We start from the raw sequence: 21,786 nt of genomic DNA, 5'->3' as shown, positions 1-21,786 counted from the left end.
TCCGTGACTCCATTGACGAGGCAGCTGGTCGGAGTTGTGGCCGTAAGGTGGTCGGTGCCTGTCGTGGCGGCAACCCACGAACCTGCTGGTGGCCACCAGTGGTGAGGGAAGCCGTCAAGCTGAAGAAGGAGTCCTATCGGGCCTTTTTGGCCAGTGGGACCCTGGAAGAAGCTGATAGGTACCGACGGGCCAGACGGTTCACGGCTTCGGCGGTTGCTGAGGCAAAAACTCGGGCATGGGAGGAGTTCGGTGAGACCATGGAGAACGATTTCCGGACGGCCTCGAAAAGATTCTGGTCCACCATCCGGCGTCTCAGGGGGGGGGAAGCGGCTCACAGTCAACACTGTTTACAGTGGGGACGGGGCTTTGCTGACCTCAACTAGGGATGTTGTGAGTCGGTGGGGGGAGTACTTCGTAGAACTCCTCAATCCTACCAACACGTGCTCGGAAGAGGCAGAGTCGGAGAGCTCGGAGACGGGGCCTCCCATTTCTGGGAATGAGGTTGCCGAGGTGGTTAAAAAGCTCCTCGGTGGCAAGGCCCCGGGGGTGGATGAGGTCCGTCCTGAGTTTCTCAAGGCTCTGGATGTTGTAGGGCTGTCTTGGCTGACACGCCTCTGCAGTATCGCGTGGACATCGGGGACAGTGCCTCTGGACTGGCAGATTGGGGTGGTGGTCCCCCTCTTTAAAAAGGGGGACCGGAGGGTGTGTTCCAACTATAGGGGTATCACACTCCTCAGCCTCCCTGGTAAGGTCTATTCGGGGGTATTGGAGAGGAGGATCCGTCGGATAATCGAGCCTCGGATTCAGGAGATGCAGTGTGGCTTTCGTCCTGGCCGTGGAACAGTGGACCAGCTCTATACCCTCGGCAGGATCCTGGAGGGTGCATGGGAGTTCGCCCAACCAGTCTACATGTGTTTTGTGGACTTGGAGAAAGCGTTCGACCGTGTCCCTCGTGGAGTCCTGTGGGGGGTGCTCCGGGAATATGGAGTGCCGGACCCCTTGATAGGGGCCATTCGGTCTCTGTATGACCGGTGCCAGAGTTTGGTCCGCATTGCCGGCAGTAAGTCGGATACGTTTCCGGTGAGAGTTGGACTCCGTCAGGGCTGCCCTTTGTCACCGATTCTGTTCCTAACTTTTATGGACAGAATTTCTAGGCGGAGCCAGGGCGTTGAGGGTGTCCCATTTGGCGACCTCAAAATCGGGTCTCTGCTTTTTGCAGATGATGTGGTTCTGTTAGCGTCGTCAGGCCGTGACCTTCAGCTCTCACTGGAGTGATTCGCAGCCGAGTGTGAAGCGGCTGGGATGAGAATCAGCACCTCCAAATCCGAGACTATGGTTCTCAGCCGGAAAAGGGTGGAATGCTCTCTCCGGGTAGGGAATGAGATCCTTCCCCAAGAGGAGGAGTTCAAGTATCTCGGGGTCTTGTTCACGAGTGACGGACGAATGGAGCGGGAGATTGACGGGCGGATCGGTGCGGCGCCTGCAGTGTTGCAGGCTCTGCACCGACCCGTCGTTGTGAAGAGGGAGCTGAGCCAGAAGGCGAAGCTCTCTACTTACTGGTCAATCTACGTTCCCATCCTCACCTATGGTCACGAGTTGTGGGTAGTGACCGAAAGAACAAGATCGCGAATACAAGCGGCCGAAATGGGTTTCCTCCGCAGGGTGTCTGGGCTCTCCCTTAGAGATAGGTTGAGAAGCTCAGTCATCCGGGAGGGGCTCGGAGTAGAACCGCTGCTCCTCCGCATTGAGAGGAGTCAGATGAGGTGGCTCGGGCATCTGGTTAGGATGCCCCCTGGGCGCCTCCCTGGGGAGGTGTTCCGGGCACGTCCCACTGGGAGGAGACCCCGGGGGAGACCCAGGACACGTTGGAGAGACTATGTCTCTCGGCTGGCCTGGGAACGCCTCGGGGTCCCCCCGGAAGAGCTGGAGGAAGTGGCCGGGGACAGAGACGTCTGGGTTTCTCTGCTCAAGCTGCTGCCCCCGCGACCCGACCCCCGGATAAGCGGCAGATGATGGATGGATGGATGGATATATCCTCCACCAACCAGACTTACAACCCCCGACTAGGGTAGCAGAATTTCTAAGCATCTGTACCCCAAAACTACTATCAAAAATATATAAATTATTGTCTAAGATAGATGACACAATGTCTCTTCCATCCTCAAAATGGGAGGCAGATTTATCCATCAGTTCTGGTCATAGCTTCTAACCACAAATATGTTTGAACACCTTCATAAAGACTCGAAATCCTAATTTACAGCTCATACAATACAAAATCCTTCATAGAACACACTATACAGGACAAAGGATGTTCAGGATGGGTCTAACACACTCAAACATCTGCTCACATTGCACAGATAACACACCTGATGATTATGCAGACGCTTTGTGGTTTTCTGCGCCTGTCCAGAAGTTCTGGCTTGAAGTCTGTGAGGACCTATCAACATGGCTAAAGTGTAGCATCCCTGCATGCCCCACACTGTGCATACTGGGTGACTTAGACAACATCAACATGGATATTAACTCAGCACACATGGTTGTCACAGTGTTATGTATCGCAAAGAAAACTATTCTCATGAACTGGAAAGCGAAGAACAATCTGTGTATTAACTAGTTTAGAAATTTTCTTTTAGATTATATTAGCATGGAAACAATGTCTGCCTCCTCAAAACATCAATTGGCTGAATTTCATTCTCTCTGGTCCCCTCTGATTAGTTTTATCACATAGTGGTGGTGGTGGGTTGCTGGGTGATGGTGGGTCTCAGGCCCGGGCTGCTGCGACTGGTGTAACCGGGTGGTTTGTTTGATTGTTTTTTGATGTTGTTTGTTTGTTTTTTGTAGAGGTCCTCCTGGGTGGGGTTGGGTTGAGTGGGGTGGGGCGGGATGGGTACCTTCTGGGGGTACAGTAGCTCCCGGAATATGGTCGCTGCAGGCCCCGAGCCTGGTGGACATCAGGCCCTCCTGCCCATTGTTGGCTCCCAGGTAGCGGGGATGCCTATTGCAGCCAGTCCCTGGCTGCCCTCTCTGGGGGAGAGTAGCTCCCCCGGTATATATCCCCATACCCCTCTCCCTTCTGGCTCCTGTACACAGCACACACTCACACATGAAGGGTTTTGGGGGCGTGTGGAGGGGGCCACGTAGGTGGTCCCCTTTGGTTGCACTCTGCAGTTCCCTGCCCCTGTTTTAATTACACCTTAGACATTACTACTTATCAAACACACTCACACACACACATTAGGTCTTGGGGGGTGGTTACACTGAGTGGCATCTGGTGGGCGGGGCTCTTTGGGTATGTAGGCTGCCCAGAGTGCCGCGCTCCCAGTTCTACAAGTTTGGCTGCCCCTCAATTTTAATTGCTCACTATTAGAAAATATTGAAGAGCCAGAAGGGTGAGGGGAGGGGTCTTCTTCGCACACCCCTGCTTCCTGGTGTCTGCTCGGGGCAGGAGGGGCCAGGAGGATTAATTAATTTTTCTGCTGGTTCGGGGTCTGTGGTGGCTGGGGGGTTGCTGGCCTCCTGGTGTGCCCGCTGCACTACACCCCAGCAGAGTCGAGGGAGGTAGGATGTGTGGATGTGTGGATGTATGGGACGTGAAAGTGTGTGTGGTAATGATTGGGCCTGGATCTGGGACTTGCTGTCGCCTGGCCTGCCTGTGTTTCTCCCGATGGGGCATCAGCGTTGCCTCTCCCCACTGCTCGCGACTTCACCCACCTGTGGGCACGTCTTGACTCCCAGGGCACTTGGCCAGGGGCGCTAGGGCAGGCGCTGACCCACTTTGTGGCTGTCTGGGGCGCTTGGCCCTCATGGGTATTGGGTGGGGCCTCTGCCGGGAGGTTTGGGGGCGCTCGGGCTCCTGGGGCCCAGGTCCAGTGCACGGCCCATGTCTGGGCGGCTGGGGCCTGGCGGGGTCGGTGGGCTGTTACCCCTGTTTCCTGGAGTGCCTCTGCCCTATGCTTATGGGGGCTCTTTCCGGGGGCTTCCTCTGCAGTCTTCTGGGTGGATGCGTGGTTGCCCCTGCGGTGGGCTGCCTGGGTTCTGTGCTCTGTGGGGGCTGCTGGTGGCCTGGGTCTTGTGGCCCTCTCTGCCTGCTTCTGATTGCTTGGGGGGGGGGGGGGGGGGGGGGGGCTGTGGATTGTGGCCCTGTACGCTTATACACTCATAACTAAGCACGGTTATCATGTAGGTCCTGTGCCATGGGTGTTGCATGTTCTCACACACACACACACACACATTCATTAGTCCAGTAGTAGCATGGTCACTAAGCAGTTGATGTATTATCATGTCGTCTCAGGTCATCTATATCCACAGCTGTGTTGTATGCGATTGCCGCTTCTTGTGCTTGTTTTTGTTTGTTTGTGTGTTTGTTTTTTCTCTGCTTGTCTGCTTTCAGGTGCTCCTGGTGGCGCTAAGGCTGGATTCCCCTCATAGGCCATGGATTGTTGTCTGTTTTGTTTTTTACAGGTGTAGCAGCTGGTTGTCTGGTTTTTGTTTCTATTTTTGTTCTGTTTCCTCTTCTTTCCTCTTCTTCTTTCCTTGTCCCCCGGTCCGGTTCAGTTCAGTTCATGTCATATATTGTAAACAGAAATAAATAAATGGGCATCAAGGGGAGCTTTACATTTATAAAACTTCCCTTGGCAAAACAAATCTGTTTGGCATCAAAGGTATTCAGACTACAATTCTTCTGACATAATGCTGAACAGGACAAGGGGAAAAAAAAGTAAAGAAGACAGTTCTGCCGAAAGCCAGGGATAGACCTGTTCTAAGTTCTATACTTTTTAAAAGGGGCGTGTTTATCAACTATGGAATTAGAAGATTTACAAAAATGGTCAAGTGCTAGATCTTCATCTGGGATTTTAACAGTGTCATATAACTATTCAACAGATCAGTTAAAAAAAAGCCTGCTCATGGAGATGTTTCAGGATCTGGATACCAAGCGTGGACCTAATGTTTTCATTTTTGCAATTCTGATACAGGCTATTGAGCAGTGATAACTAACACCAAGTTCAGATACTGCGGATTTTCTACCTTTGATTTGTTAAGATTGAGCCAATCAGGGACAACCTTGAAGGATCTCTTTGGTTTTGTAGGATCAGTAATTACCTGAGAAAGGTTGATATTGGTACACACCTTTTTTAAATGATCAGAGGCAGAGTTCAACTTGTTTAAATTAAAATTGCCACACAGAGATTGGGTTTAGGCCACATGCACACAGAATGACATCAACAAATATAAGAAATATTAAACATTTACACATAGATTTTTGAATACATGTAGAGGAATGATACTTTGAAATGTGCTCATTGCGGAGTTATGATCAGTTGAGTAATGAAGGTTGAACTATTCTAGGAAAGAGGTTCTATTCCCAGCATCATGATGGACACTCCTGATATAGAAGGTTTCGCTAACGCATTGGAATTGTTTTACTATTTTCATATGCATGTGCAATGAAGAATTGCTTGCTGCTGATAAATGCAAAGAAGAACAGCTTACACATAGATGCTCACATATAGGCTGCTGAATGCAATGAAGACCTGCTTATCAAGTAAAGTTCAATGTCAATGTGTAATATTCAATTAGGATTTGCAAAACAGTGAAGTTAAACAATGAATGGGTCCATAGTCGGTATGAGAAGACTACAGGACTATTTACCTGGGTGTACGTTCAAACAGAGATGAGAAAATTGCGATAAATAATTGTTTGTTTGTTTGTTAGTATGTATAGGAATGTTATGTGTATAAACTGTGTTGAGTTATAGTTACTCAGTAGTGTCTCAGTGAAACAACCGACGGGGGAAGCCTTGCGGTGACAACAAAAGCAGTGTTTTACTGATCAGTCAAGTTGCTCCAGTGTACTCCATACAAACTGGTTGGCTACTGAAGGGATAGAAAATGGGGAATACTTGTTTTAAAGCAAACAAGGAATTAGATGGGAAAAATACATGTTTTAACGGGACCCAGACAATATTAAATACTCAGACAGATGGGAGAAGAAGTGTAGTAGGAAATCACAAAATTATTACATAGAATTAGTGAAATCAATTTAAGAATGCCTTTCTGAAGAGCTGTTTACCACAGATGAGCAGCTTTGCGACCAAGCACATTGTAGATCGCTTTACTGCCAAAATGATCTAATTTAATGGATTGGTTTAGACATGCATAACAGCATTTTAGGAACAAAGAGAGAAACAAAAAGGGACAACGCTTCGGGCTCTCCCACGTTGGTTTGTGGATGAAAGCTATATGTTCAGCTGTAATGTCATGTAAAAACAATCTCTACATGACATTTACTCCCAGGTGTGACCAGTTAGGTCCTTAAGATATCAACAGGCTGTATAAAGCTACAACCGTTGCGGCTGTGTGTTTGTGCCAAATGTGCAAAGCCCATCCGCGCTTCCCAAAATTGGAGTGAGTACTCATAAATCACGTGAATAACATGAATAAACGTTTTTACTGAATTTTGTTGTGTTTTATACGTTCTATGCTGTCACTTCTCTCTTCTCCTATTGGCAAGGCAAGGCAGAGTGCTCGCAACTGTGTCCTGTGCAGTAGCCGTGATATCTGTAATTGCAATTATTACTTTTGCATATACTGACAGCGTGCAAAAGACGCATGGGCTCTGTGGAGAGCTCCGCTCCAGCTGGCTGCTGTGACAGCTCACTGACACTGTATTTCTGCCTAATCAGTTTCAGTCTCGCCAGAGTTACATTAATATCTGTATTTTTATATTTGAAATTCAGGGTATTTTGATAATAGATTATTAAAGTTTGTTTGCGAGGCTGTGGCCTCTGCATGTGCAAAGCTTGTGCGCCAAACTTTAGGGCGTATTTGCGCCGGCATATCATTAGTGCAAAATGTTTTGGGTAAAAAATAGGCTATTAAAAGGAACTGTCGGAATGGCGGTATGTTAAAAAAAACAAAAAACATACCGCCATTCCGACCATAGGAGGAAAAAAGTGTCGGAATGGTGGGACGTTTGATAAAAAATTAAGTGTCGCCATTCCGACAATTGGAGACCCATGTCGGAATGGCGAGATGTCGGAATGGCAGCATGTAACCATGATGAAGGAGAGACCATTTGAGCAGCACAGCCATTTCGCAGCACAGGGACAGCAGTCCAAGTTACAGGATCTCCCACGTGGTATCACCTGTCACATTGTGTCAAGGCATCAAAAGAAGAAAAAATCACCAAACTCAAGGACAAAAAGACAAAGACTCCGGTGAACGAAGAGAGAGTACTGACAAACCAGAAATACAAAAGGATTCTCGATATCAAGATCCAGAAGAAGAGGCTAACAATGCCACGAACACTTACGATGCTGGGAATGATGCCAGCAATGAACAGAGAAGAAGATTCAGTGTCATCAATCTGCATTACGTGCCTCTAATGAGGGGGTGAATATAGAATCCTCAACGATTACAACGTCTCTGGGAACTGTGACAACAACAAGGTTTAAACCATTTTGATATATATTGTAACCTATTGTCTAAGGAATAGTGCTGAAAATGACGTAAATCTAATCCACCACTGTCCTTGGTCTTCTGTAGGGTTTTTAAACTAATACGTGGTGGTTTGTTTTTCCACAGAAATTTGGAGATGCATGAATCTAGTGACTTAAACCAAGTAGCAGATGGTTTTATGGGGATCATTGAGAACAAATAGTTAACTTTTGGTAGTATCATCATTTTAATGGATGTAACTCTCCCCATAAGTGATATAGGTAAGGACTTCCAACGAGAGATCGTCCTCTACTGTCTTTAATAATTGCACATAATTTAGCTTTGTTAGCTCTGAGAGCCTGGAGGAAATGTTTATGCCTAAATATCTAATATTTCCTGACTGTAAAGTGATCGCAGGTATATTATGGACCCTACAGTTAATGGGCAGAACTGTGGTCTTAGACCAGTTGATAGAGTAGTCAGAAAGTGCTGAGAATTTATTTATGAGTGTGATCGTGTGACTGAGAGACGTCTGTGAGTTCTGAAGGAAAAGTAATACATCATCAGCATAAAGACTTATTTTATGCTCAATATTTTGGGATTAATTACTCACAAACGGATAAGAAAAGGTAGTATTGCCAGACCATACATGATCAAAACAGGGAGCGGAGGTGGTTCAGCTGCAAGGTGTGAATGTCTGACTATAGTTTGTAAAAAGCGGGTAAGATAAGGTGCGAATGCCCGACAATGTATGATCAAAAGAGGGAGCGGAGGTTTTCGGCTGCAAGAAGGTCTGAATGTCCACCCAAAATTCCTGAAAAATGGGTAAAAAAAAGGGTGCGAATGCCAAACCATACATCATCAAAAGCAGGAGTGGATGTGTTTGGCTACAAGAAGATTTGAATGTCCATCAATAATTGCTTTAAAACATGAAAGAAAATTTTCGAATATCAAACCGCACATGATCATAAGCGGGAGAGGAGTTGTTCAGCTGCAAGAAGGTGTGAATGTCCACCCATAATTACTGAAAAATGGGTAAGAAAAGGTGAAAATGCCCAACCATACATCATCAAAAGCAGGAGTGGATGTGTTCGGCTACAAGAAGGTTTGAATGTCCAACCATAGTTTGTAAAAAGCGGGTAAGAAAAGGTTCGAATGCCCGAACATAGACCATCAAAAGAGGGAGCGGAGGGGTTCCGCTGTAAGAAGGTGTAAATGTCCGATCATAGTTGGTAAAAAGCGGGTAAGAAAAGGTTAAAATACCCGACTGTACACAATCAATAGCGGGAGCGGAGTTGTTTGGCTACAAGAAGGTGTGAAAGTCCGACCACGGTTTGTAAAAAGCGGGTAAGAAAAGGTTCGAATGCCCGAATATATACCATCAAATGTGGAAGTGGATGTGTTCGGCTGCAAGAAGGTGTGAACGTCCGACCAAAGTTTGTAAAAAGCAGTTAAGAAAAGGTTCGAATATCCAACCAAACATAATCAAAAGCGGGAGCAGAGCTGTTCGACTGCAAGTAGGTGTGAATGTCAGATCATAATTTGCAAAAAGCTGATGAGAAAGGGTGAGAATGCCCGGCTATACACCATCAAATGCGGGAGCGGAAGTGTTCGGCTGTGAGTAGGTGTGAATGTCCAACCATAATTGCTGAAAAATGTGTTAGAAGAGACTAGAATGCCGGACAAGACATCATCAAATGCGGGAGCGGAGTTGTTCGGCTGTGAGTAGGTGTGAATCTCCGAGCATAGTTTGTAAAAAGGGGGTAAGAATAGGTTCGAATGCCCGAACATACACTATCAAAACAGGGAGCTGAGGTGGCTCAGCTGCAAGGTGTGAATGTCTGACTATAGTTTGTAAATAAGGTGCGAATGCCCAACAATGTATAATCAAAAGAGGGAGCGGAGGTTTTCGGCTACAAGAAGGTTTGAATGTCCGACCATAGTTGGTAAAAAGCGGGTAAGAAAAGGTTAAAATACCCGACTGTACACAATCAATAGCGGGAGAGGAGGTGTTCAGCTGCAAGAAGGTGTGAATGTCCACCCATAATTACTGAAAAATGGGTAAGAAAAGGTGCGAATGCCCAACCATACATTATCAAAAGCAGGTGTGAATGTCAGATCATAATTTGCAAAAAGCTGATGAGAAAGGGTGAGAATGCCCGACTATACACCATCAAATGCGGGAGCGGAGTTGTTCGGCTGTGAGTAAGTGTGAATCTCCGACCATAATTGCTGAAAAATGTGTTAGAAAAGGTAAGAATGCCGGTCCATACATCATCAAAAGCGGGAGAGGTGGTGTTCGGCTGCAAGTAGGTGTGAATGTCCAGCCATAATTACTCACAAACGGGTAAGAAAAGGTAGTATTGCCAGACCATACATGATCAAAACAGGGAGCGGAGGTGGTTCAGCTGCAAGAAGGTGTGAATGTCCGACTAAAGTTCAAATATATTAACAAAAGCGGGAGGAGAGGTATTCGGATGAGAGTGGTTGAGAATTTCCAACCATAATCTATAAAATGCGGTGAAAAAAAAGGTGTGATAGAACACTAAAAGGTGGAGCGGAAATGTTCGGCTGCAAGAAGGTGTGAATGTCCGACTATATTTGGTGAAAAGCAGGTGAAGCAAGGTCTGAATGCCCAACCTTACATCATCAAAAGCGAGATCAGAGGTGTTTGGCTGCATGAAGGCCATAGTTTGCCAAAAGCGGGTAAGCTGCGAATGACCGACTAAATATCAACAAAAGGTCTTCGGATGCAAGTGGGTGTGAATATCCCACCATACAAGTATGGTGGAGAGGAAGCTGTGAACAGCCGACCATAGTTGGCAAAAAGCGGGTGAGAAAAGGTGCGAATGTCCAACCATACATGATCAAAACAGGGAGCGGAGGTGTTTGGCTGTGACAAGGTGTGAATGTCAACCCAAAATTAATGAAAAGCTGGCAACAAGTAGGTTTGAATGCCCAACCATACATCATCAAAAGCAGGAGTGGATGTGTTCGGCTACAAGAAGGTTTGAATGTCCGAGCATAGTTTGTAAAAAGCGGGTAAGAAAAGGTTCGAATGCCCAAACATACACCAACAAAAGAGGGAGCGGAGGTGTTCCGCTGTAAGAAGGTGTGAATGTCCGACCATAGTTGGTAAAACACGGGTAAGAAAAGGTTAAAATACCCGACTGTACACAATCAATAGCGGGAGAGGAGGTGTTTGGCGACAAGAATGTGTGACAGTCCGACCATGGTTTGTAAAAAACGGGTAAGAAAAGGTGCGAATGCCCGACAATGTATGATCAAAAGAGGGAGCGGAGGTTTTCGGCTACAAGAAGGTTTGAATGTCCGACCATAGTTAGTAAAAAGCGGGTAAGAAAAGGTTCAAATGCCTGACTATACACAATCAAAAGCGGGAGCGGAGTTGTTCCGCTGTAAGACGGTGTGAATGTCCAACCATAGTTGGTAAAAAGCGGGTAAGAAAAGGTTAAAATACCTGACTGTACACAATCAATAGCGGGAGCGGAGTTGTTCGGCTACAAGAAGGTGTGAAAGTTCAACCATGGTTTGTAAAAAGCTGCTAAGAAAAGGTTCGAATGCCCGAATATATACCATCAAAAGCGGGAGCAGAGCTGTTCGACTGCAAGTAGGTGTGAATGTCCAGCCATAATTACTCACAAACGGGTAAGGAAAGGTAGTATTGCCAGACCATACATGATCAAAACAGGGAGCTGAGGTGGTTCAGCTGCAAGGTGTGAATGTCTGACTATAGTTTGTAAAAAGCGGGTAAGACAAGGTGCGAATGCCCGACAATGTATGATCAAAAGAGGGAGTGGAGGTCTCCGGCTGCAAGGTCTGAATGTCCAACCATAATTTCTAAAAACCGGGTAAGAAAAGGCTCGAAAGCCCGACTATACACAATCAAAAGCGGGAGCGGGAGGTTTTCAGCTGCAAATCCTTCACTCAAACCAAGTGAAAACTGCTTTGTCCTTCATATTTATCAATGTCTAGATCGACTTCAACAAAGAACAACATTGTACTTTGCAGTAAAGAAAGAGCAAATCAAAAGTTTTAGGAATCCGAGAATAAGCTTATTTTCATGAGTTCTGCACGATTATTGATTTTACTATAAATGAATGCCTTCACTCAAACTATGTTAAAACTGCTTTGTCCTTCATATTTATCAATGTCTAGATTGACTTCAACAAAGAACAACACTGGATTTTGCAGTAGAAGAAAGAGCAACACTGAAGGATCAGTAATCCGAGAATAAGCTTATTTTCATACGTTCTGCATGATTTGGGATTTTATGTATAAAATGAATTCCTTCACTCAAACCAAGTTAAAACTGCTTTGTCCTTCATATTTATCAATGTCTAGATCGACTTCAACAAAGAACAACATTGTATTTTGCAGTAGAAGAAAAAGCAACACTGAAGGATCAGGAATCTGAGAATAAGCTTATTTTCATACGTTCTGCATGATTTGGGATTTTATGTATAAAATTAATTCCTTCACTCAAACCAAGTGAAAACTTCTTTGTCCTTCATATTTATCAATGTCTAGATTTACTTCAACAAAGAACAACATTGTATTTTGCAGTAGAAGAAATAGCAACACTGAAGGATCAGGAATCCGAAAACAAGCTTATTTTCATACTTTCTGCTTGATTTGGGATTTTGCTAGAAAATTAATTCCTTCACTCAAACAAAGTGGAAACTGCTTTGTCCTTCATATTTATCAATGTCTATATCGATTTCAACAAAGAACAAGGCTGTATTTTGCAGTATAGGAAAGAGCAACACTGGAGGATCAGGAATCCGAGAATAAGCTTACTTTCATGAGTCCTGCACGATTTCGGATTTTCCTATAAAATGAATTGCTTTGCTCAAACCAAGTTAAAATTGCTTTGTCCTTCATAGTTATCCATGTCTAAAATGTATCAAGCATAAAGTTCCTCATATTACCCTGAATGAGAAAGAAGCATCCCTTTGGTTAAGCAATACGTTCCTTTTGCGGAGTTATGCATGATTTCGGATTTTGCTATAAAATTCATTCCTATTGATTGTGTACAGTCGGGTATTTTAACCTTTTCTTACCCGCTTTTTACCAACTATGGTCGGACATTCACACAATCTTACAGCGGAACATCTCCGCTCCCGCTTTTGATGGTGTATAGTCAGGCATTTGAACCTTTTCTTACCCGCTTTTTACAAACTATGGTCGGACATTCAAACCTTCTTGTAGCCGAAAACCTCTGCTCCCTCTTTTGATTATACATTGTCGGGCATTCGCACCTTATCTTACCCGCTTTTTACAAACTATAGTCAGACATTCACACCTTGGTGCTGAACCACCTCAGCTCCCTGTTTTGATCATGTATGGTCTGGCAATACTACCTTTTCTTACCCGTTTGTGAGTAATTATGGCTGGACATTCACACCTACTTGCAGTCGAACAGCTCTGCTCCCGCTTTTGATTATGTTTGGTTGGATATTCGAACCTTTTCTTAACTGCTTTTTACAAACTTTGGTCGGACGTTCACACCTTCTTGCAGCCGAACACCTCCGCTTCCGCTTTTGATGGTATATATTCGGGCATTCGAACCTTTTCTTACCAGCTTTTTACAAACCATGGTTGGACTTTCACACCTTCTTGTAGCCGAACAACTCCGCTCCCCCTATTGATTGTGTACAGTCGGGTATTTTAACCTTTTCTTACCCGCTTTTTACCAACTATGGTCGGACATTCACACCGTCTTACAGCGGAACACCTCCGCTCCCGCTTTTGATGGTGTATAGTCAGGCATTTGAACCTTTTCTTACCCGCTTTTTACAAACTATGGTCGGACATTCAAACCTTGTAGCCAAAAACCTCCGCTCCCTCTTTTGATCATACATTGTCGGGCATTCGCACCTTTTCTTACCCGTTTTTTACAAACCATGGTCGGACTTTCACACCTTCTTGTAGCCAAACACATCCGCTCCCGCTATTGATTATGTACAGTCGGGTATTTTAACCTTTTCTTACCCACTTTTTACCAACTATGGTCGGGCATTCACACCTTCTTACAGCGGAACACCTCCGCTCCCTCTTTTGTTGGTGTATGTTTGGGCATTCGAACCTTTTCTTACCCGCTTTTTACAAACTATGCTCGGACATTCAAACCTTCTTGTAGCCGAACACATCCACTCCTTCTTTTGATGATGTATGCTTGGGCATTCAAACCTACTTTTTACCCGCTTTTCATTAATTTTGGGTGGACATTCACACCTTGTCACAGCCAAACACCTCCGCTCCCTGTTTTGATCATGTATGGTTGGACATTCGCACCTTTTCTCACCCGCTTTTTGCAAACTATGGTCGGCTGTTCACAGCTTCCTCTCCACCATACTTGTATGGTGGGATATTCACACCCACTTGCATCCGAAGACCTTTTGTTGATATTTAGTTGGTCATTCGCAGCTTACCCGCTTTTGGCAAACTATGGCCTTCATGCAGCCAAACACCTCTGATCTCGCTTTTGATAATGTAAGGTTGGGCATTCAGACCTTGCTTCACCTGCTTTTCACCAAATATAGTCGGACATTAAAATCTTCTTGCAGCCGAACACTTCCGCTCCACTTTTTAGTGTTCTATCACACCTTTTTTTCACCGAATTTTATAGATTATGGTTGGAAATTCTCAACCACTCTCATCCGAAGACCTCTCTTCCCGCTTTTGTTAATATATTAGAACTTTAGTCGGACATTCACACCTTCTTGCAGCTGAACCACCTCCGCTCCCTGTTTTGATCATGTATGGTCTGGCAATACTACCTTTTCTTACCCGTTTGTGAGTAATTATGGCTGGACATTCACACCTACTTGCAGCCGAACACCACCTCTCTCGCTTTTGATGATGTATGGACCGGCATTCTTACCTTTTCTAACACATTTTTCAGAAATTACGGTCGGAGATTCACACCTACTCACAGCCGAACAACTCCGCTCCCGCATTTGATGGTGTGCAGTCGGACATTCTCACCCTTTCTTATCAGCTTTTTGCAAATTATGATCTGACATTAACACCTACTTGCAGTCGAAAAGCTATGCTCCCACTTTTCATTATGTTTGGTTGGATATTCAAACCTTTTCTTAACTGCTTTTTACAAACTTTGGTTGGACGTTCAAACCTTCTTGTAGCCGAACACATCCACTCCTGCTTTTGATGATGTATGGTTGGGCATTCGCACCTTTTTTTTACCCATTTGTCAGGAATAATGGGTGGACATTCACACCTTCTTGCAGCTGAACACCTCCTCTCCCACTTATGATCATGTGCGGTTTGATTTTCGAAAAATTTCTTTCATGTTTTCTAGCAATTATTGATGGACATTTAGACCTTCTTGCAGCTGAACACCTCCGCTCCTGCTTTTGATCATACCTTGTCAGGCATTCGCACCATGTCTTACCCACTTTTTACAAACTTTAGTCGAACATTTACACCTTTTTGCAGCCGAACACCACCTCTCTCGCTTTTGATGATGTATGGTCCGGCATTCTTTCCTTTTCTAACACATTTTTCAGCAATTATGGTCGGACATTCACACCTACTCAGAGCCGAACACCTCCGCTCCCGCATTTGATGGTGTATAGTCGGGCATTCTCACCCTTTCGAATCAGCTTTTTGCAAATTATGATCTGACATTCACACCTGCTTTTGATAATGTATGGTTGGGCATTCGCACCTTTTTTTACCCATTTTTCAGGAATTATGGGTGGACATTCACACCTTCTTGCAGCTGAACACCTCCTCTCCTTCTTATGATCATGTGCGGACTATATTCGAAAATTTTCTTTCATGTTTTAAAGCAATTATTGATGGACACTCAGACCTTCATGCAGCTGAACCACTCTGCTCCCGCTTTTGATGGTGTATAGTCGGGCTTTCGAGCCTTTCCTTCCCGGTTTTTACAAATTATGGTTGGACATTCAGACCTTCTTGCAGCCGAACACCTCCGCTCCCTCTTTTGATCATACATTGTCGGGCATTCGAACCTTTTCTTACCAGCTTTTTACAAACCATGGTTGAACTTTCACACCTTCTTGTAGCCGAACAACTCCACTCCCGCTATTGATTGTGTACAGTCAGGTATTTTAACCTTTTCTTACCCGCTTTTTACCAACTATGGTCGGACATTAACACCGTCTTACAGCGGAACACCTCCGCTCCCGCTTTTCATGGTGTATAGTCAGGCATTTGAACCTTTTCTTACCCGCTTTTTACAAACTATGGTCGGACATTCAAACCTTCTTGTAGCCGAAAACCTCCGCTCCCTCTTTTGATCATACATTGTCGGGATTTCGCACCTTTTCTTACCCGTTTTTTACAAACCATGGTCGGACTGTCACACATTCTTGTAGCCAAACACATCCGCTCCCGCTATTGATTGTGACAGTCGGGTATTTTAACCTTTTCTTACCCGTTTTTTACCAACTATGGTCGGACATTCACACCTTCTTACAGCGGAACACCTCCGCTCCCTCTTTTGATGGTGTATGGACCGGCATTCTTACCTTTTCTAACACATTTTTCAGCAATTATGGTCGGGGATTCACACTTACTCACAGCCGAACAACTCCGCTCCCGCATTTGATGGTGTATAGTCGGGCATTCTCACCCTTTCTCATCAGCTTTTTGCAAATTATGATCTGACATTCACACCTGCTTTTGATAATGTATGGTTGGGCATTCGCACCTTTTCTTACCCATTTTTCAGTAATTATGTGTGAACATTCACACCTTCTTGCAGCTGAACACCTCCTCTCCCGCTATTGATTGTGTACAGTCGGGTATTTTAACCTTTTCTTACCCGCTTTTTACCAAATATGGTCGGACATTCACACCGTCTTACAGCGGAACACCTCTGCTCCCGCTTTTGATGGTGTATAGTCAGGCGCTTGAACCTTTTCTTACCCGCTTTTTACAAACTATGGTCGGACATTCAAACCTTCTTGTAGCCGAAAACCTCCGCTCCCTCTTTTGATTATACATTGTTGGGCATTCGCACCTTATTTACAAACTATAGTCAGACATTCACACCTTGCAGCTGAGCCACCTCAGCTCCCTGTTTTGATAGTGTATGTTCGGGCATTCGAACCTATTCTTACCCCCTTTTTACAAACTATGCTCGGAGATTCACACCTACTCACAGCCGAACAACTCCGCTCCCGCATTTGATGATGTCTTGTCCGGCATTCTAGTCTCTTCTAACACATTTTTCAGCAATTATGGTTGGACATTCACACCTACTCACAGCCGAACACTTCCGCTCCCGCATTTGATGGTGTATAGCCGGGCATTCTCACCCTTTCTCATCAGCTTTTTGCAAATTATGATCTGACATTCACACCTACTTGCAGTCGAACAGCTCTTCTCCCGCTTTTGATTATGTTTGGTTGGATATTCGAACCTTTTCTTAACTGCTTTTTACAAACTTTGGTCGGACGTTCACACCTTCTTGCAGCCGAACACATCCACTTCCACTTTTGATGGTATATATTCGGGCATTCGAACCTTTTCTTACCCGCTTTTTACAAACCGTGGTCGGACTTTCACACCTTCTTGTAGCCAAACAACTCCGCTCCCGCTATTGATTGTGTACAGTCGGGTATTTTAACCTTTTCTTACCCGCTTTTTACCAACTATGGTCGGACATTTACACCTTCTTACAGCGGAACACCTCCGCTCCCTCTTTTGATGGTCTATGTTCGGGCATTCGAACCTTTTCTTACCCGCTTTTTACAAACTATGGTCGGACATTCAAACCTTCTTGTAGCCGAACACATCCACTCCTGCTTTTGATGATGTATGGTTGGGCATTTTCACCTTTTCTTACCCATTTTTCAGTAATTATGGGGGGACATTCACACCTTCTTGCAGCTGAACAACTCCTCTCCCGCTTATGATCATGTGCGGTTTGATATTCGAAAATTTTCTTTCATGTTTTAAAGCAATTATTGATGGACATTCAAATCTTCTTGTAGCCGAACACATCCACTCCTGCTCTTGATGATGCATGGTTTGGCATTCGCATCCTTTTTTTACCCATTTTTCAGGAATTATGGGTGGATATTCAGACCTTCTTGCAGTCGAAAACCTCCGCTCCCTCTTTTTGATCATGCATTGTCGGGCATTCGCACCTTGTCTTACCCGCTTTTTATAAACTTTAGTTGGACATTCACACCTTCTTGCAGCTGAACCACCTCCGCTCCCTTTTTTGATCATGTATGGTCTGGCAATACTACCTTTTCTTACCCGTTTGTGAGTAATTAATCCCAAAATATTGAGCATAAAATAAGTCTTTATGCTGATGATGTATTACTTTTCCTTCAGAACTCACAGACGTCTCTCACTCACACGATCACACTCATAAATAAATTCTCAACACTTTCTGACTACTCTATCAACTGGTCTAAGACCACAGTTCTGCCCATTAACTGTAGGGTCCATAATATACCTGCGATCACTTTACAGTCAGGAAATATTAGATATTTAGGCATAAACATTTCCTCCAGGCTCTCAGAGCTAACAAAGCTAAATTATGTGCAATTATTAAAGACAGTAGAGGACGATCTCTCTCGTTGGAAGTCCTTACCTATATCACTTATGGGGAGAATTGCATCCATTAAAATGATGATACTACCAAAAGTTAACTATTTGTTCTCAATGATCCCCATAAAACCATCTGCTACTTGGTTTAAGTAACTAGATTCATGCATCTCCAAATTTCTGTGGAAAAACAAAGCACCACGTATTAGTTTAAAAACCCTACAGAAGACCAAGGACAATGGTGGATTAGATTTACCTCATTTTCAGCACTATTCCTTAGCCAATAGGTTACAATATATATCAAAATGGTTTAAACCTTGTTTTTGTCACAGTTCCCAGAGACGTTGTAATCGTTGAGGATTCTATATTCACCCCCTCATTAGAGGCACGTGTTGCAGATTGATGACACTGAATCTTCTTCTCTGTTCATTGCTGGCATCATTCCCAGCATCGTAAGTGTTCGTGGCATTGTTAGCCTCTTCTTCTGGATCTTGATATCGAGAATCCTTTTGTATGTCTGGTTTGTCAGTGCTCTCTCTTCGTTCACCGGCGTCTTCGTCTTTTTGTCCTTGAGTTTGGTGATTTTTTCTTCTTTTGATGCCTTGACACAATGTGACAGGTGATACCACGTGGGAGATCCTGTAACTTGGACTGCTGTCCCTGTGCTGCGAAATGGCTGTGCTGCTCAAATGGTCTCTCCTTCATCATGGTTACATGCTGCCATTCCGACATCTCGCCATTCCGACATGGGTCTCCAATTGTCGGAATGGCGACACTTAATTTTTTATCAAACGTCCCACCATTCCGACACTTTTTTCCTCCTATGGTCGGAATGGCGGTAAGTTTTTTTTTTTTTAACATACCGCCATTCCGACAGTTCCTTTTAATAGCCTATTTTTTACCCAAAACATTTTGCACTAATGATATGCCGGCGCAAATACGCCCTAAAGTTTGGCGCACAAGCTCTGCACATGCAGAGGCCAGAGCCTCGCAAACAAACTTTAATAATCTATTATCAAAATCCCCTGAATTTCAAATATAAAAATACAGATATTAATGTAACTCTGGCGAGACTGAAACTGATTAAGCAGAAATACATTGTCAGTGAGCTGTCACAGCAGCCAGCTGGAGCGGAGCTCTCCACAGAGCCCATGCGTCTTTTGCACGCTGTCATCATATGCAAAAGTAATAATTGCAATAACAGATATCACGGCTACGGCACAGGACACAGTTGCGAGCACTCTGCCTTGCCTTGCCAATAGGAGAAGAGAGAAATGACAGCATAGAACGTATAAAACACAACAAAATGCAGTAAAACCGTTTATTCATGTTATTCACGTGATTTATGAGTACTCGCTCCAATTTTGGGAAGCGCAGATGGGCTTTGCGCATTTGGCACAAACACACAGCCGTTGCGCAAGGCTTTATACAGCCTGTTGATATCTTAAGGACGTAACTGGTCACACCTGGGAGTAAATGTCATGTAGAGATTGTTTTTACATGACATTACAGCTGAACATATAGCTTTCATCCACAAACCAATGTGGGAGAGCCCGAAGACGCATGTGCCAGATGCACATAGGCATGCGTAAAACCAATTTTGACCACTTCATACTGTTTATTTGCTTTCTTTTAGTTAATTTTCGTTTCTTTTGGATTCTTGTGCGTGTTATGGAGCCGTTTTGGTCCATGTTTGTAAGCCTTTTTTTCCTGGATTAAATTTTCGGAAGTTGAAACAAGTGGCATTGGAGTGTGTGATTGAAAACCACCGCGAACTGCTTCTCCTCCTCCAGTTGCCGAGACTTTGTGTTTTTAATAACGCTTGTCTATAAACATGTGTTAAACATATAAATTGCATGAACAGAAAGAAGGGACTCACCTGTTGAGTAACACACATTTCCTTATACAGAAAGCCTTGTCGGAATGGTGGGACATTTGAACGTCGGAATGGTGGGACGTTTGCATGTCGGAATGGTGGTATGTCGGAATGGTGGTATGTCGGAATGGTGGGATGTCGGAATAGCGGGATGTCGGAATGGCGGGATTTCGGAATGGGTGTTGCCACCCCCTTCATCATATACACTTTTATTTATACATCACCTTCCACCATGAAGCATTGTCCCTTTTTGTTTCTCTCTTTGTTCTTAAAATGCTGTTATGCATGTCTAAACCAATCCATTAAATTAGATCATTTTGTCAGTAAAGCGATCTACATTGTGCTTGGTCGCAAAGCTGCTCATCTGTGGTAAACAGCTCTTCAGAAAGGCATTCTTCAATTGATTTCACTAATTTCATGTAATAATTTTGTGATTTCCTACAAAACTACACTTCTTATCCCATCTGTCTGAGTATTTAATATTGTCTGGGTCCCGTTAAAACATGTATTTTTCCCATCTAATTCCTTGTTTGCTTTAAAACAAGAATTCCCCATTTTCTATCCCTTCAGTAGCCAACCAGTTTGTATGGAGTACACTGGAGCAACTTGACTGATCAGTAAAACACTGCTTTTGTTGTCACCGCAAGGCATCCCCCGTCGGTTGTTTCACTGAGACACTACTGAGTAACTATAACTCAACACAGTTTATACACATAACATTCATATACATACTAACAAACACACAAACAATTATTTATCGCGATTTGCTCATCTCTGTTTGAACGTACACCCAGGTAAATATTCCTGTAGTCTTCTCATACCGACTATGGACCCATTCATTGTTTAACTTCACTGTTTTGCAAATCCTAATTGAATATTACACATTGACATTGAACTTTACTGGATAAGCAGGTCTTCATTGCATTCAGCAACCTATATGTGAGCATCTATGTGTAAGCTGTTCTTCTTTGCATTTATCAGCAGCAAGCAATTCTTCATTGCACATGCATATGAAAATAGTAAAACAATTCCAATGCGTTAGCGAAACCTTCTATATCAGGAGTGTCCATCATGATGCTGGGAATAGAACCTCTTTCCCAGAATAGTTCAACCTTCATTACTCAACTGATCATAACTCCGCAATGAGCACATTTCAAAGTATCTTTCCTCTACATGTATTCAAAAATCTATGTGTAAATGTTTAATATTTCTTATATTTGTTGATGTCATTCTGTGTGCATGTGGCCTAAACCCAATCTCTGTGTGGCAATTTTAATTTAAACAAGTTGAACTCTGCCTCTGATCATTTAAAAAAGGTGTGTACCAATATCAACCTTTCTCAGGTAATTACTGATCCTACAAAACCAAAGAGATCCTTCAAGGTTGTCCCTGATTGGCTCAATCTTAACAAATCAAAGGTAGAAAATCCACAGTATCTGAACTTGGTGTTAGTTATCACTGCTCAATAGCCTGTATCAGAATTGCAAAAATGAAAACATTAGGTCCACGCTTGGTATCCAGATCCTGAAACATCTCCATGAGCAGGCTTTTTTTTAACTGATCTGTTGAATAGTTATATGACACTGTTAAAATCCCAGATGAAGATCTAGCACTTGACCATTTTTGTAAATCTTCTAATTCCATAGTTGATAAACACGCCCCTTTTAAAAAGTATAGAACTTAGAACAGGTCTATCCCTGGCTTTCGGCAGAACTGTCTTCTTTACTTTTTTTTCCCCTTGTCCTGTTCAGCATTATGTCAGAAGAATTGTAGTCTGAATACCTTTGATGCCAAACAGATTTGTTTTGCCAAGGGAAGTTTTATAAATGTAAAGCTCCCCTTGATGCCCATTTATTTATTTCTGTTTACAATATATGACATGAACTGAACTGAACCGGA

Source organism: Leuresthes tenuis, unplaced genomic scaffold (genome assembly GCF_036924035.1).
Source record: "Leuresthes tenuis unplaced genomic scaffold, fLeuTen1.0.hap1 SCAF_3, whole genome shotgun sequence".
Classification (NCBI taxonomy): Eukaryota; Metazoa; Chordata; class Actinopteri; order Atheriniformes; family Atherinopsidae; genus Leuresthes; species Leuresthes tenuis.
The sequence above is the reverse complement of the archived record's forward strand: the minus strand, read 5'-3'. Positions refer to the sequence as shown.